Source organism: Plecotus auritus (assembly GCF_963455305.1).
Source record: "Plecotus auritus genome assembly, chromosome: 7".
Lineage (NCBI taxonomy): Eukaryota > Metazoa > Chordata > Mammalia > Chiroptera > Vespertilionidae > Plecotus > Plecotus auritus.
Window position 1 is genome coordinate 62495824 of NC_137774.1, and position 14220 is coordinate 62510043.

Consider the following 14220-nt stretch of genomic DNA (forward strand, 5'->3'; position numbering starts at 1 on the left):
TATATATAGAGAGGGGGGGTAATATGCAAATTAGGCTGGGACACCATAATGGTCACGACCAGCTCAGGAGGAGGCTGCATCAGGAGGAGCTGCATACGCAGATGGGCGGGAGGGAACTGCGTGCCGCCCCCAGCCCCAGCGGACACACACCAGGGGTGGGAGTGTGCTCCGAGCAGCTGCGGAGCAGCTCAGAGCACGCCCCCGGTGGGTGGCGGTGGCGGCTGGAGTGAAGCAGCCCCAGTCCCAGATGCCTGGCAGTGGCAGGAGCAAAGCAGCCTGGGTCCCGGGTGCCTGGCAGCAGCTGGAGCAAAGCAGCCCAGGTCCCGGGTGCTTGGCAGCAGCTGGAGTGAAGCAGCCCAGGTCCTGGGTGCCAGAGGGAAGCCCGTGCCGGCAGCCAGGGGAAGGAAGGTCTATTCTTGCACGAATTTTTGTGCATCGGGCCTCTATAAAAGCCCAATATGCAAATTGTCCCCTCGACACGGAGTTCTGCGGGGAGTTCGACCACTTGCTATGACATGCACTGACCACCAGGGGGCAAGCAGAATATGGTGGGCGTTGGCGACGTGGCACTGGCAGCAGGCAGCAATGGAGGTGCTGCAGGCCCCGATGGGCCCCAATGAGAGCAGGACCAGGGCGGGATGGTGGAGCAGGTGAGTGGGTGGTGCCAGGCGAAGGCAGGTATGAGCCACTGGTCACCAGGCAGGGGCTGATCACCCTGCCAATCCAATAACCCCGCTGCCACCTGGCTCCCAGGCTCTGAGGGAGCCAGGCAGGGGCCTGAGGCTCTGCTGATTCAATTGCAGGGCAACCAGCAGCAGCAGTGGAGGGGGGGCAATCGGTGGAGCAATTGGACCTCGCAGGTGGTGACCAGTGGCAGCAGCGGGGGGCAGGCGGCCAGGGGAAGGGAAGGAGTACCCGGCCGGTAGCCGGCAGCTGCTAGGGACCCTACCAGTGCACGAATTTCATGCACTGGGCCTCTAGTTCCCTACTAAAAATAATGACAATTAACTTCTTTTTACTTGTAGAGGTTTACACATTTACTAGAGGCCCGGTGCACGAATTTGTGCACAGGTGAGGTCCCTTTTGATGGCCTGCAGGGATCAGGCTGAAACCCGCAGTCCAACATCACCTGGAACTCCTACCTGCCGCTCCCACTCATCCTGGCCCCACTATGCCTGCTTGCGCCCAATGCCCAATCAGTCCCGACTGGGAGAGGCTCGTGCTACTGCAGCAGCACTCACCAGCCATGAGCCTTGTGTCTGGTGCCCTCCCAAGGGGAGTGGCCTGTGGGATTGGGCCAAAACTGGCTCTCTGACATCCCCCAACGGGTCCAGATTGCAAGAGGGTGAAGGCCAGTCTGAGGGACCCCACCAGTGCAAGATCAGGGCTGGGGAGGGACTGCAGAAGGGCTCCAGGGCATGTCTGGCCCCATCTTGCCCAGTCCTGATTGGCCAGACCCCAGCAGCAAGCTAACCTACTGGTCGGAGTGTCTGCCCCCCAGTGGGCAGTGCACATCAGAGCAACTGGTTGACCAGTTGACTGTCTGCCCCCTGGTGGTCAGTGCACATCATAGGGAGAGGTTGAGCGACCTTAGTATATCATTAGCATATTACGCTTTGATTGGTTGAACAGTTGACAGGTCACCAGATGACCAGACACTTAGCATATTAGGCTTTTGTTATATACTAGAGGCCTGGTGCATGAAATTCTTGCAAGGGTGGGGGGAGCATTTCCTCAGCCCAGCCTGCACCCTCTCCAATCCGGGACCCCTCAGGAGATATCCGACTGCCAGTTTGGGCCTGATTCCGGCAGTAGGACATCCCTCTCACAATCCTGGACCACCAGCTCCTAATTGCTCACCTGCCTGCCTACTTGGTCACCCCTAACTGGCCCCTGCTGCCAGCCAGGTCGCCCCCAACTGCCCCCTCCCTGACAGCCTGGTCACCCCCAACTGCCCCCAGCCCCGCCAGCCTGGTCGTCCCTCACTAACCCCCCTGCCAGCCTGGTCGTAGGCAGCCATCTTTGTGAGGGTTAATTTGCATATTACCTCTTTATTATATAGGACTAGAGGCCCAGCGCACAAAATCATGCACAGGTAGGGTCCCTAGGCCTAGCCTGCCATCAGGGCCTTGCGCCCACTTGCCAGTCCCCAGTCCTGCCCCGTCACCACCTGGTTCTCCGTGATTCCCCCTTCGCCATCAGGCGATCAGAGCCTGTGTGTGTGTGTGGGGGGGGGGGGGGGGGGGGGCGGGCACCACGGGAACAAGAGGTCTGCCTTCTGCCTGCTTACCAGTCCCCAGTCCTGCCCTACCACCACCCACCCCAGCTCCCCCTGGTTCCCCACAGCCGGACACCCACACGTGCCACAACAATATGCATAGAGTCCCTCACCCGCGGGTCCCCAGCAGCACATTGTGGTCGTTTGTTACAGCAACGAGTGAAAAGGAGTAGCCCCTCAATGGCAGGATGGAGAAGGCTGACAGCTGTGGGTTTCCGTGCACAAGGGACATGAAAACCCACGTGTGACAGACATTGGCAAGAAAGTGGCTGAAAGGACCGTTGGAACCTTGAGCTGATGCAGAGAAGAGAGGGAAGGGAGAAGTGATTCAGAGGGAAGGGTGGGCCGGCAGCAGGGGCTGAGGCGGGGCTCTGGAGGGCCCGGAGGCACACTGCCAGGGCGGCTGTTTGAGTTCCTAACACAGAGGTGGGGGGAGACACAGGGACACTTCTGGGGAATCAGCTGCAGGAGCCGGTTCCCCTGAGGCACCCACCCGCCCGCTGACCAGGCTGTGCGTGAAGGGCGCGGTCGCCGGGCGGGGTGGAGCGTTGTAAGTGGCCTGTGATGAGCCTCCGGGGACTGTGGGACCGTGGTCTCTGGGGACGCGCGGGGGAGGGACTCTGTGTGCATCGCTGTGGCACGCGTGGGCGTCCGGCTGCGGCGGCAGAATGGATGTGCGCGTTGCGCGTTCGGGGCGGGTATGGGGTGTGTGTGGATGTGGCGTGCGGGACCGAGCTTAGTGGGAGGGAGGGGGAAAGTGGGCCCGAGGGAGGCTGCCGGGAGGCGGGCCGGTGCGGGTGGCCCGGCCTGGGCGCCGCCAAGCTCCGCCCGCGGGCGCTCCCGGCTTCCCCGCCCCGCGCCTGCCCTGCGCCGGTCCCGGCGCTCCAGCCCCACTCCGCCGCCGCCAGCCGCCAGCCGCCGCGAGGACGCGACAGGTAGGATGGCATCCCCCCATGCGCCCTCCGCGGCCCCGGCCGCAGTTTCTCAGACGGGGCGCCTGGGCATTGGGGACCCCGCCTCGAGGCAGGGGAGCCCTGCGGGCTGAGACGAGCCCCGCGAATGAGGGGCGCGGGACGCGTGGTTCAGGAGGGTGACCAGGCGACACCGGGGCACGGACCCGGCGAGGCGCAGCGCAGCGCAGCGCGGATTTGTTGGGGTGAGCGGCTCACCCACACGGCATGCCGGCGCCTTCCTGGCCGCGGTCCCGCGGGAGCGCTGCACGGCGCGGCGGAGGGCGGGGAGCCGCGGGACCCCAGCTGCCCAGGTTTGAACCGGGAAGCCCCGCCGAGCCGCCTGCGAGCCGCTGAGACGCGGGTGTGCTCTCCCAGTGCCCCGGGAGGGCGGGGAGGAGGCGGGCCCAGCCCCTGCCTGCCCTCGCCGAGGGGTCCGTCCGGAGAGCGTCACATCGCTGTGACTTGGGGGGCCGGGGAGAAGTTGGGAACAGAGGGTGCGCAGCATGGAGCGGGGACCTTCCCCCTGTGGCGCAACGGGGAAACTGAGGCATGGAGAAGTTCAGGTAAGACGCAGCAAACTTCTGCCATCCGTAGGAAGCACCGCAGCACCCCCACTCCATCTCTGCCAAGGAGCCCTCAGGTGGGGGGCTGTATGAAGGCTCCCCCAGATCTAGGCATCCCGGTGTCCCAGCCTTCCTACCGACTGAGTGAGTCCACGAGGAATGCCTGGATCCACCCTCCTTTAGCTATAACCTGCCAGCCCCTGCCCCGAAGGGAACCGCTCCAGAACTTGGTGTGTGAACTGGCGGTGCATTCGGCGATTGGGCTTCCTCGCCCCGTTATCGCTTCCTTGAGAGCTGTCCATGTTGCTTGCAAATGTAGCTCATTTATCTCAACTGCTGCATAGGCTTCCACCTGGCCATGCGTCCTGATGGGCGTTTAGGTCACAAAAACGGAGGGACTGGTTTCTATTTCAGCCTTTTGTATAAATTGGTGCCCCTGGGTTGAATACGAGTTCTTTGCTCCATGTCCTAAACTAACTTCACAGGATCTGAATTTGGGGTTCAAAGTCTCCTCATCTCATTGCACACACACATGTATGCACACACATGTATGCACACACGCATAACACATGTGTGTGTGCCCCTGGCCTAGATACGTGCACATGTTCATACATGTGTGCACTGCACATGCACAGGAGCATGTATGTGCACCTGTCCGGCTGTGGACAAGGACCCCCCTCTAGCTGTGGTCCCCGCTAAGCCCAAAGACCTGAGACAGCCAGGCCACAAGCTCTGCCTGTCCAGGCCCCAGTGGGCAGAGTCCCCATAGGGATGGGCCCAGGGCTTCTCTTTAGATGCTCCCCATGTTACCCCCACTCTCCAATGGCAGACAGAGGAGTTGGGCACCATGGCCACAGACAGGAGTGTCCAGGGTCCTGCTGGTGTCCCACAGACCTATCAGGTCTAGGCTGTGAGGAGAGTGTGATACCCTGGAGTGGGTGCCAGGGCCATCCAACATGGGCTGGCATGCCCCATGACAGCTGTGGAGAACAGCTGGAATCAGAGATGCTTGAATCCCAACCCCAGCCCCGCCCTCCTCAGCTGGGCAGTCCCCTTCCCTGCCTCAGCCCAGCTTGCTCATCTGTGAGCGGGTGGTGACATAGGAACTGTAGGGGGGTCTGTGGGAAGAAGAAGCACGGCGTGTAGAGCATGGTCGGCACTCGGTGAGCAAGAACTCTTGGCCTGGGCAGGGCAGGCCCAGCAATGGCCCCGGGGTGGGGTGACGCACAGAGCCACCCTGTGGGGCCTCGTCCACAGTGCCGTGCACGCAGGGAATCCTGAGGGCTGAGTGGCTCTGAGGGTGAGGTTTCTCAAGAGGATCCAGAAAAACCCCGTATTTCTGGATCCTCTTGAGAAAAGAGAATCAGGAAAGCTGACAACTCCAGGCCCAACATGGGCTTCCCCCTGGGATGGGCAGGCGCCCTCCAGACCCTCCATGGTGCCCTTGTCCCCACGGGCCCGCCCCTCATTCTTAAAGAGCAGCACTGGCACACCGTGTGAAAGTCAACACCCAGAACCACCGCCAGCTCTGCACCCCACTCTGGCACACGCGTGTTGTGTGGTCTAAGGCAAGTTATTTAGCATTTTTGTGACTCCATTTTCCTATATGTGAAATATGGGTAGTAAGTGGCATGTCTCACAGGGTTACGTTAGGCACTATGTAAGTCAGCGCCCTAACCCTCTGAGAGCGGGGCCTGGTGCACGGGCCACACTAAGGACTGATGCTGGTGCTAATCATGGTGGTGCTGGCTGCCTGATAGTGTGTGCTCCAAATTGCACTCCATATAAAATGCTGTGGAAACACAAGCAAAGGAAGAAAGAAGGGAGGGGGGAAAGGAACACTTTGAGCTCCTTCTTCAAATCAGAGGCTGCAATCCTAGATATTTTTCTGCCCAAGGACAGGAAGAAGACACATTTCAAGGAAAGCTACAAAGAGGAGGGGACTTCTAAAGTGGGTTTTGAAGGGTGAATATGAGTTTCTCTGGAGCAGTAGAGTGAAAACGGCATTTGCACCCAGAAATAACCTTTACAAAGGCCTGGAGGTGTGGCCAGGCGACACATGTTTAGGGGTGCCAAGCAGCCCAGTGCAGCTGTGAGCGTGTAGGGAGAGGCAGGAAGACGGGTCTGGGCAGACAGAGAGGTACTGAAATCATGATGGGCTTCTGGCAGGAAGAGGGATGCACAGCCGGCTGGCGACACTCAGCAGTTGAGCGTTGACCTATGAATCAGGAGGACACGGTTCGATTCCTGGACAAGGACACATGCCTGAGTTCAGGGCTCAATGCCCAGTGTGGGGTGTGCAGGAGGCAGCCGATTGATGATTCTCTCTCATCATTGATGTTTCTCTCTCTCTCGCCCTCTCCCTTCCTCTCTGAAATAAAAAAGAGGGTGCACATTTCTTGTGCACTTATTTTGTGCAGATGCTCTTATAATCACCACCCCTGTAGCCCTCATGTGCCGCTGGGAATGGGGTTTGTGATCCCCAATTTTGAGTTAGACAGAGGCTCAGGGAGGGTGAGTTGCTTGCCCAAGAGCCCACACAGTGGGTCAATGGCAGAGCTGGGGTCAGACCCCAGGTCTGTGTGATTCTGAAGGCCAGGCCCCCTCTCTGAACCTCAGTTTTCTCAGTGTAAAGTGGAGACAGGACCCGTGAAACCTGCAGAGGTTGACTGTGAGCACCAGATGAGCGAGTGAAGCACACAGCCAAGCACAGTCCCTGGAGCATAGTGGTCGCTGTGGTTATTGTGATTGGAATGAGGCCCCTCAGCCTCTCACACCCCTGCCCAGCCTCAGACGGGGGAGGGGCGGGGCGTGACCTGGGCCAGAGGGTCTCTGAGTGTGGCCCCTGGGTCAGCTGCCTCAGCGTCCATCACCTGTCACCCGGAGCATGTTAGACATGCAGGTCGCAGACTCGCCCTCGACCTCGGAATCAGAGGCGTGGGGGGGCCCACAACCTGCCCTGGGCCCTGCCCTCCGGGTGGGCCTCGTGCTCCCTAACGTTGTAGTCGCTGGCCTAGAGGAAGCCTTCAGATGAGCTCTCCGGCCCCGCACCCACCTCCCTAGAGGGGAGCTGAATGGGGAGAATTCTGTCCTCAGCAAAGCTCCCTGCTCCGGGGCTGCACGGGCCTTTTCATACGGACGGGAGGTCACGGGCGGGGAGTCCCGGGGGCCATGCTTTAGAAGTTGCTCTCCTTCCTATGCTTGCAGCCCCCAGTTCGCTCATCTTGAGATTTCTGAGGACTCATCGCCCTACAAAAAGCTTGTTATTTGGGGCCGTCCGGCCTGGGGCTGTGGGGCAGTCTCTTCTCCGGACTCCCATGAGGCTGTGTGTCCAGGCTAGTCCTGGGCAGGGGGTGTGCCCATGGCTCTGCACTGAGGACCACTGAGGAGGTCCCGGGTCCAGTGCAAGGAGGTGCGTCCAGGCTGGGGACATTCGCAGCTGCCAGAGGGCCTCCGGGGGAGAAGCAGGCCCCTCCAAGCTCTGTCGGGAGCAAGGAGCTGCACAGCCCCACGGGTGGGTGCATGGTCAAAGTTGCTAGGTTTGCCGACATAAAAATTAATACTTTCTGCACAACCAAAACCAAAAACACCCATAAACCCAGGCACATCAAACGAATACCAATACTTGCCACTTGTATGACAAAGTTAATATCCTGGGTAAAGAGCTCTGGCAAATCTAAGACCAACCACCCCATCCAAAACAGAAAAAAAAAAATAGAGTGAAGGATAGGACTTGGCTGTTCACTTAGAAAGGAGAACAAATTGAATACAAACAGATGAAAACAAGAAATGCTCAGAGCCACATGGAATCGTCTCCCACCACCAGAGCACAGGCGGCCGTGCGGGGAGCCAGGCTCCCGCCCTGCAGCGGAGCACAAGCCGGGCAACCTCGGGGCATCCTCGGGACACTGCCCTTCCACCTCTAGGGCTGAGCACAGCGTGCCAGGACCAGGTGGCGTGCATGTGAGAGCAAGCAATGACACGCTGTCCACACATCCCCCAGCAGAACCAACACTGTGGGCACAGCCACGCGGGAGAAGGTGATGCGGCCCTGCGAAGGAGAGCAGGCTCTGGAAGAACAGATGTGAAGTCCTCTCCCAGCTGTGCTGTCTGCATCTGTGTGTGTGTGTGTGTGTGTGTGTGTGTGTAGGTGTCTGCGTCTGCGTGTGTGTGTGTGTGTGTCTGTGACTGTGTGTGTGTGTCTGCGTCTGCATGTGTGTGTCTGTCTGCGTGTGTGTGTCTGCGTCTGTGTGTGTGTGTGTAGGTGTCTGCGTCTGCGTGTGTGTGTCTGCGTCTGCATCTGTGTGTGTGTGTAGGTGTCTGCGTCTGCGTGTGTGTGTGTGTGTGTCTGCGACTGTGTGTGTGTCTGCGTCTGCATGTGTGTGTCTGTGTCTGTGTGTCTGTGTCTGTGTGTGTGTATCTGCGTCTGTGTGTGTGTGTCTGCGTGTGTGTCTGTGTGTGTCTGCATGTGTGTCTCTGTGTGTGTCTGTGTGTGTCTGCGTGTGTGTCTGCATGTGTGTGTGTGCGTCTGTGTGTGTGTCTGTGTCTATGTGTGTGTGTGTGTGTGTCTGCGTGTGTGTGTGTGTCTGTGTGTGCACTGAAAGGGCCTCCACAGGCATGTAATGTATACAGTTATGTGCGCACATTAGAGTCTGGGGGACAGCCTGGAAGCTGCTGAGAGTGGTTGCTTTGATCTTCAGTGAAAAGGAGGATTGCTTTTCACTGCACACAATTGGGTGCCCTTTAGATGTTTTTCATCCATATGTTTATTACATTATAGTTACATCATCCAGCCACACACATCTTTCGCTTTATTCAAAGCAATCATGAAGTTAGAGAGAAGATCACCACCCAAATTACATATTATGCTTTCAAATTAAAAAAAATGAATTAAATTTTTAAAAGGAAGGCACAAAAGAACAAATACTTTGTGATGCCACTTACATGAGGTACCTAGACAAGGAAGATTCAGAGGAACAGTGGAATAGAGGTGACCAGGGGCTGGGGAAGGGGGCATCGGGGGTTCGTGTTTAATGGGTGTGGCGTTTCATGGTGTCAGGAAGATGAAGAAGTTCTGGAGATGGATGGCGGTGATGGTTGCACAACAATGTGAATGCGCTTAATACCACTGAAAAGTACACTTAAAAATGGTTTAAGTGGTCAATGTTATGTTGTATATTTTGCCACAATGGAAACATTTAGGGATGACCAAAAAAAAAAGTAGGAGCTGTGATATCAGATCGCCTGGGTCTGGTAGTTGGCCCTGCCACTTCCCAGCTGTGTGTACTTTAGAGCAAGAGTGAGCCGATCTCTAAGCCTGTCTTCCTGCTGCAGATGGGGCTGGGAGAGAGCACCCGGCTCACGGGCATCCTGCAAGGGTTCCATAACGTGGTCCATGCGAAGCCCTTGCTCTGCGTCCTGGGACTGTTCTAAGGTCAGGATTAGGATAGGAGCGAGGCTAGAATAGCCATGGGACCAAATATTAAGACCAGCAGATTCACGTGGGGCAGGTGTCAAGGGAGTTTGTAAACGCATCATCTGTATTTTTATATCACTTTGTATTTGCAAAGTTAAAACACTATGTGTTTCCATAATGTAAATTACAAACTGTAGTGTCAAACAAAAATTTCTTGGCTGTTGGGAATACACAAAAGGTGCTGCAATTCTTAACCTGGAGCCTGCTATCCTAGAGAGCAATTGGATCCTGGCTGTCACTTAGCTGTGTGACCGCAGGCAAATTACTTAACCTCTCTGTGCTTGTTTTTTTTCATCTGTAATCTTGAGATGATACAAATTCTCACCTCATTAGGGATGTTTTAAAATGTGTCAAGTGCTTAGAACAGTGCCTGGCACACAGTAAGTCCTGAGTAAATGTTTGTTAAATTAACTTGAAATAAGCCTGAAAGTCTTAGCCATTTTGTTTTTTAAAAAGGAATTTCCTTTTTACCGTAAGGAAAACAAGACATAGTCATGGGGCCAAGCTGAACCTGGAGGCGTTCCCTGGGGTGGCAGGTGGTTTGGGGAGGCTGCAATAGGTAAGGGGTGCCCGCTGATGGAGGTAGTAAGAGATGGAGGCTCTGAAGGGTTCATGGACTTGTGAGTCATATTGTTATAACTCACACAGTTATAACTATAGAATGTGAATTCAGCCCCCACTTACTCCCCCTCCCCTGTGCCTCCCTAACTGAGGATTTGGAGGCTGGGGCCTCAGGAGCCCTGACATTCAGACCCCAGGACATTCAGGCAGCCTTGCTCGCTCCTGATGTTCAGGGACTCACTGCCCAGCCGAGGTCTGGAAGGAGGGCTAAGGTCCAGGCAGCCAGAGGCACCCTCCTTCAGGAGCTGCGTCTGATCTGGCTCCACCAAGGGTCTGAGCAGGGGCTAGGCTGCAAGGTCCCAAAACAAGCTCCTCTCACCCCAAGTTGATTCCTGAACTCTGCTGTGGCTCCCCCGCCCTGTCTGCGTGTGGAATTTGTTGATTTTCCTGGCTGAAAGGCACCACCCCTGACTTAGGAGGGATCACCTTTCTCCGTGGTTTGCCTGGGAGGGAGAAGAATTTGGACAGAGGCTTTGGGGAAGCTGGTCAGTGAGAGAGGCCCCAGGGAACCTTCGGGGCCTGAGGCTGTGGACCTGAAGCTCCTTTGAAAGACTGTTTTAGACATTGCCAGGGCGGGGGGGGGGGGGGGGGGGGGAGGGTGTGAGGGTTGAAATGTTTAGAAGTGTGCCTGGCACAGGGCCCGTGCTCCCTAATGAAAGAAGGGGCCATTTATTGGGCAGGGGAGAGGGGAGTGGTCCCTGGGGAAACAATTCTGGTCCCCAAAGAACTACTGCCAAGGTATAGGGGTTTTATTAGTAATCCCCAGATTCCATAATTTTCCTCGACAGGTGGTTTGCGTTAACAATTAAGAGTTTGGGAGTCAGACAGGCTAGAGTTGGAGCTCAGCTCTGTGTGACTGGCGGGGATGCTGAACCTCTGAGCCCCAACTGTGGACTGGGGACAGTGCTGGTCCCTCCCTCGGGACCTGGTGAGGTGTCAGCAAGCTCAGTGCACCGCCCCTGAGCTCATGGCCAGCAGGTAACTGACCCCCACCCAGTCCCTGGCCCCCCTCCTCACTGCTCTGATTAACTGCGGAATGTCCTTGCCGGCTGGGGGAAAGATGAGGGTGGGGCATGGGAGGGAGGCCGGGCTGGAAAGACACAAACACCTCCACCTGTGGAGTTCAGGGAACGTGGAAGATGGCAGTCAGGGCCTGGCGTGTGTCCGGGGAGGGTGATGTCAGTTGAGTGGAAAGCGCACTGGTTTGCACCTTGCGGCCTGTTGGTGCAAGAGCCTGTCCAACTCCTCCGACACCAGACGACAGATGACACCCTGGCCAAAGGATGATGGGGCATTAGGCACAGAAGGCAAAACCTGGAGGGGCACGGGCACGCCCCAGCCGTAGGGTTACTTAGGGAGTTTCCCGGAGGCTGCCTGCGGAACCAGTTCACAGGAAGGGAAACTGCTAGAGGCGGGCTTTTCTCACTGCTGCGCTCACTGCTTCACTCTGCAGCCCCACCACCTCCCAGCAACACTGAACGAATCTTTGTTGAATGAGTGAGTGAATGAATGAATGAAGGATGGATGGATGGATGGATGGATGAGTGCCAGCAGCAGGCTGGGCACTGAGACACAGTGGTGAGCCAGCCACGGCTCTCAGCACCTCCCCTGAGACCCACTCTTCACCCCGTTCCGACTCCTCAACTCCCACTGGGCCCCAGGGGCCTGGCCTCCGGTGGGGAGCTGTGTCCTGTTGAACCTTAGGGTCCAGTTGTCTGAAGGCCTCTCGCTGCCACAGTGCGTTCCTTCGAGGAGGCGTGGCCACTGCCTGTTGCCTTGTTTGCTCACACACAGCGATGCGTGTCCTCGGTTTCTCTCAGCGTCTGATACGGTTCCTCAAATAAATGCTGACAGGCCGCGGCTTTCTCTCCCGCAGTAATAATAACAATAACCATCAGTGTCGTTTACGTGTAGGCAGTCTGGCAGGCAGATGTGTTATTTCATGGGATTCTTCCTGCATTCGGGAAGGTTGGCTACAAGCACTCTCCAGCTCACACGCGGAGAAACCGCGCTGTCCCCGTGGTCTCTGTCCCCCTCCGACAGTCCCGTGGAACAGCTGTGCATTGTCTGCGTGTTGCAGATGGAGACGGGCTCAGAGAGGTTGAGCAGCTTGCCTCGGCACACATTCTAACCCAAGCAGTCTGACCGGAGCCCACTCTGCTCCCGCCACTCACTGCCGGGTGTCATCTGAAAGGGGACCGTGAAGAGCAGTGGGGAGTTTCGCTCCATGACGGGCTCCCGGGCCTGGGCTCCCCTGGAAGGTGTCAGCGTCCACTCCCTCAGATGTGCTGAGTTGTGTGTGGGTGAAGACCCTAATCACACAGGCCAGGCCAGAGCCCAGCTTGCATGTGCTGTGGGCAGAGCCCCTCACCTTCCAAGACCAGATTCCCAGCCCCCACATCTCCCTGAGGCCTGGGAGCGGGCGTCCACAGAGCCTCGGCCATGGCTGGGTACCGAGGCTGGCAGGAAATGGAGGCTGAGCCAAAAGCAGGAGTCAAAGGAGAAACACACCACCCTTCCCTTCCTTGTCTCTGATCCACACCTTTCACTCATGTTTAAACAGGAAGGTTTATTTAACAAACTCCAAGGCAGGAGAACCCTCTCTGGGGGTCAGGGCACAGGGAGCCCACTGAGCCAACGCTAATGGAGTCCTTACTATAACAGGCATGGTTATCTCATTTAATCTGCACAATCACCCTATCAAGTAGGTACATGATCGGCATCATCATCACCATCATCACCACCACCACCATCATCACCTTCATCACCATCATTACCATCATCACCATAACCTTCATCACCATCATCACCATCATCATCTTTACCACATTCATCACCACCATCACCTTCATCACCATCATCACCCTCACCATCATCATCATCACTATTATCCCCATCATCACTATCAGCATCACTGTCACCATCACCACCATCACTGCCATCCCATCATCCCCATCATCCCCAGCAGCAATATCATGGACACCCACGTGACTTCCCAGACCCAAGGTCCAACCAGCAGATGGGAAAACAGACCAGAAAACAGGGCACCGCCATCCCCTAACAGGGGTCCTCAAACTTTTTAAACAGGGGGCCAGTTCACTGTCCCTCAGACCGTTGGAGGGCCGGACTATAGTTTAAAAAAAAAAAAACTATGGCCGAAAACGGTTAGGCTCAGTGAATAGAGCGTTGGCCTGTGGACTGAGGGGTCCCGGGTTCGATTCCGGTCAAGGGCATGTGCCTTGGTTGCGGGCACATCCCCGGTGGGGGGTGTGCAGGAGGCAGCTGATCAGTGTTACTCTCTCATCGATGTTTCTAGCTCTCTATCCCTCTCCCTTCCTCTCTGTAAAATATCAATAAAATATATTTTAAAAAAAAAAAAAACTATGAACAAATTCCTATGCACACTGCGGGCCTGGGACAAGTCGGCTGCTAAGCAGGACAGGCAGCAGCACCCGGCGGGCCGGATAAATGTCCTGGGTGGGCCGCATGTGGCCCGCGGGCCGTAGTTTGAGGACCCCTGCCCTAAGAGTTTGGGCTCTAAAGTCTGAAAGACCCAAATTTGATTCTTAGTTCTGACACTTTTTGGCTGTGTGACTTTGGTCAAGTGACATAACTTCTCTGAACCTCAGAGCCCTTGTCTGTAAAATGGGGCTGATCACAGTTCCTGCCTCAGAGGGTGACGATGAGGGTCACATGAGCAGGTGCATATAAAGCCCTGGGCCTGGCTCAAATCATAAAAGCAAAACAAACACAAGGGAGCAGTCTGGCAAGGGGAGCAGCAGTTAAGGGGAGCGCTCGGGGCTTTTGGTTGGAGCTGCCGGCAGCTCTGAATGTTGATGGGCAGGTGCTGCGCAGCCAGCGTGAGAACAGCACTGAGGGCCAGCACAGAGTGACTTGTAGCAGGACTGGAGAGACCACTCAAGGGCCCTTCTTTCTTCCTAAGAAGCCAGGGTGCAGAGGGAGGAGAAGGGCAGCTCTCGCCTGGGACAGGGCTAGGAATTCAGAGCTGGAGCTGTGATCTGTCCGGTCTGGAGAGGCCAGGGAGCAGGATCCTTTCCGCTGGACGGAGGAGGTTCCAGCAAGAGCCAGCCACTCCCTGATCCTGACCCAAAGGGGTCTCGGAAGCTTCCAGCGCAGACCTCCCCCATCCCCCATCCATGGTGCCATTTCCTTTCGGGCCCGTCCCCCTTTTGATGACATGCTTCTGAATTGCAGTGATGGTCCGTCCTACACCAGGCACCAGGCGGCCTGAGCATCTCACCTCCAGCCTCCAGGGCTGCCGCCAACAGCTGTGTGGGCTGTATGCTCCACAGCTCCAGGGTGTCGTTC

General features: G+C 56.8%; 1 protein-coding gene across 1 annotated transcript in view; it reads left to right on the forward strand.

Moving 5' to 3' along the window:
• The first annotated feature begins 3064 nt into the window (after positions 1-3064).
• The window catches only part of SCNN1B (sodium channel epithelial 1 subunit beta), a 47674-nt gene continuing 36518 nt past the window's right edge, over positions 3065-14220 (forward strand). Inside the window, exon 1 of the mRNA XM_080680051.1 lies at positions 3065-3213. The gene's annotated coding sequence lies outside the window, so the exon portion shown is untranslated. The remainder of the gene's footprint in view (positions 3214-14220) is intronic.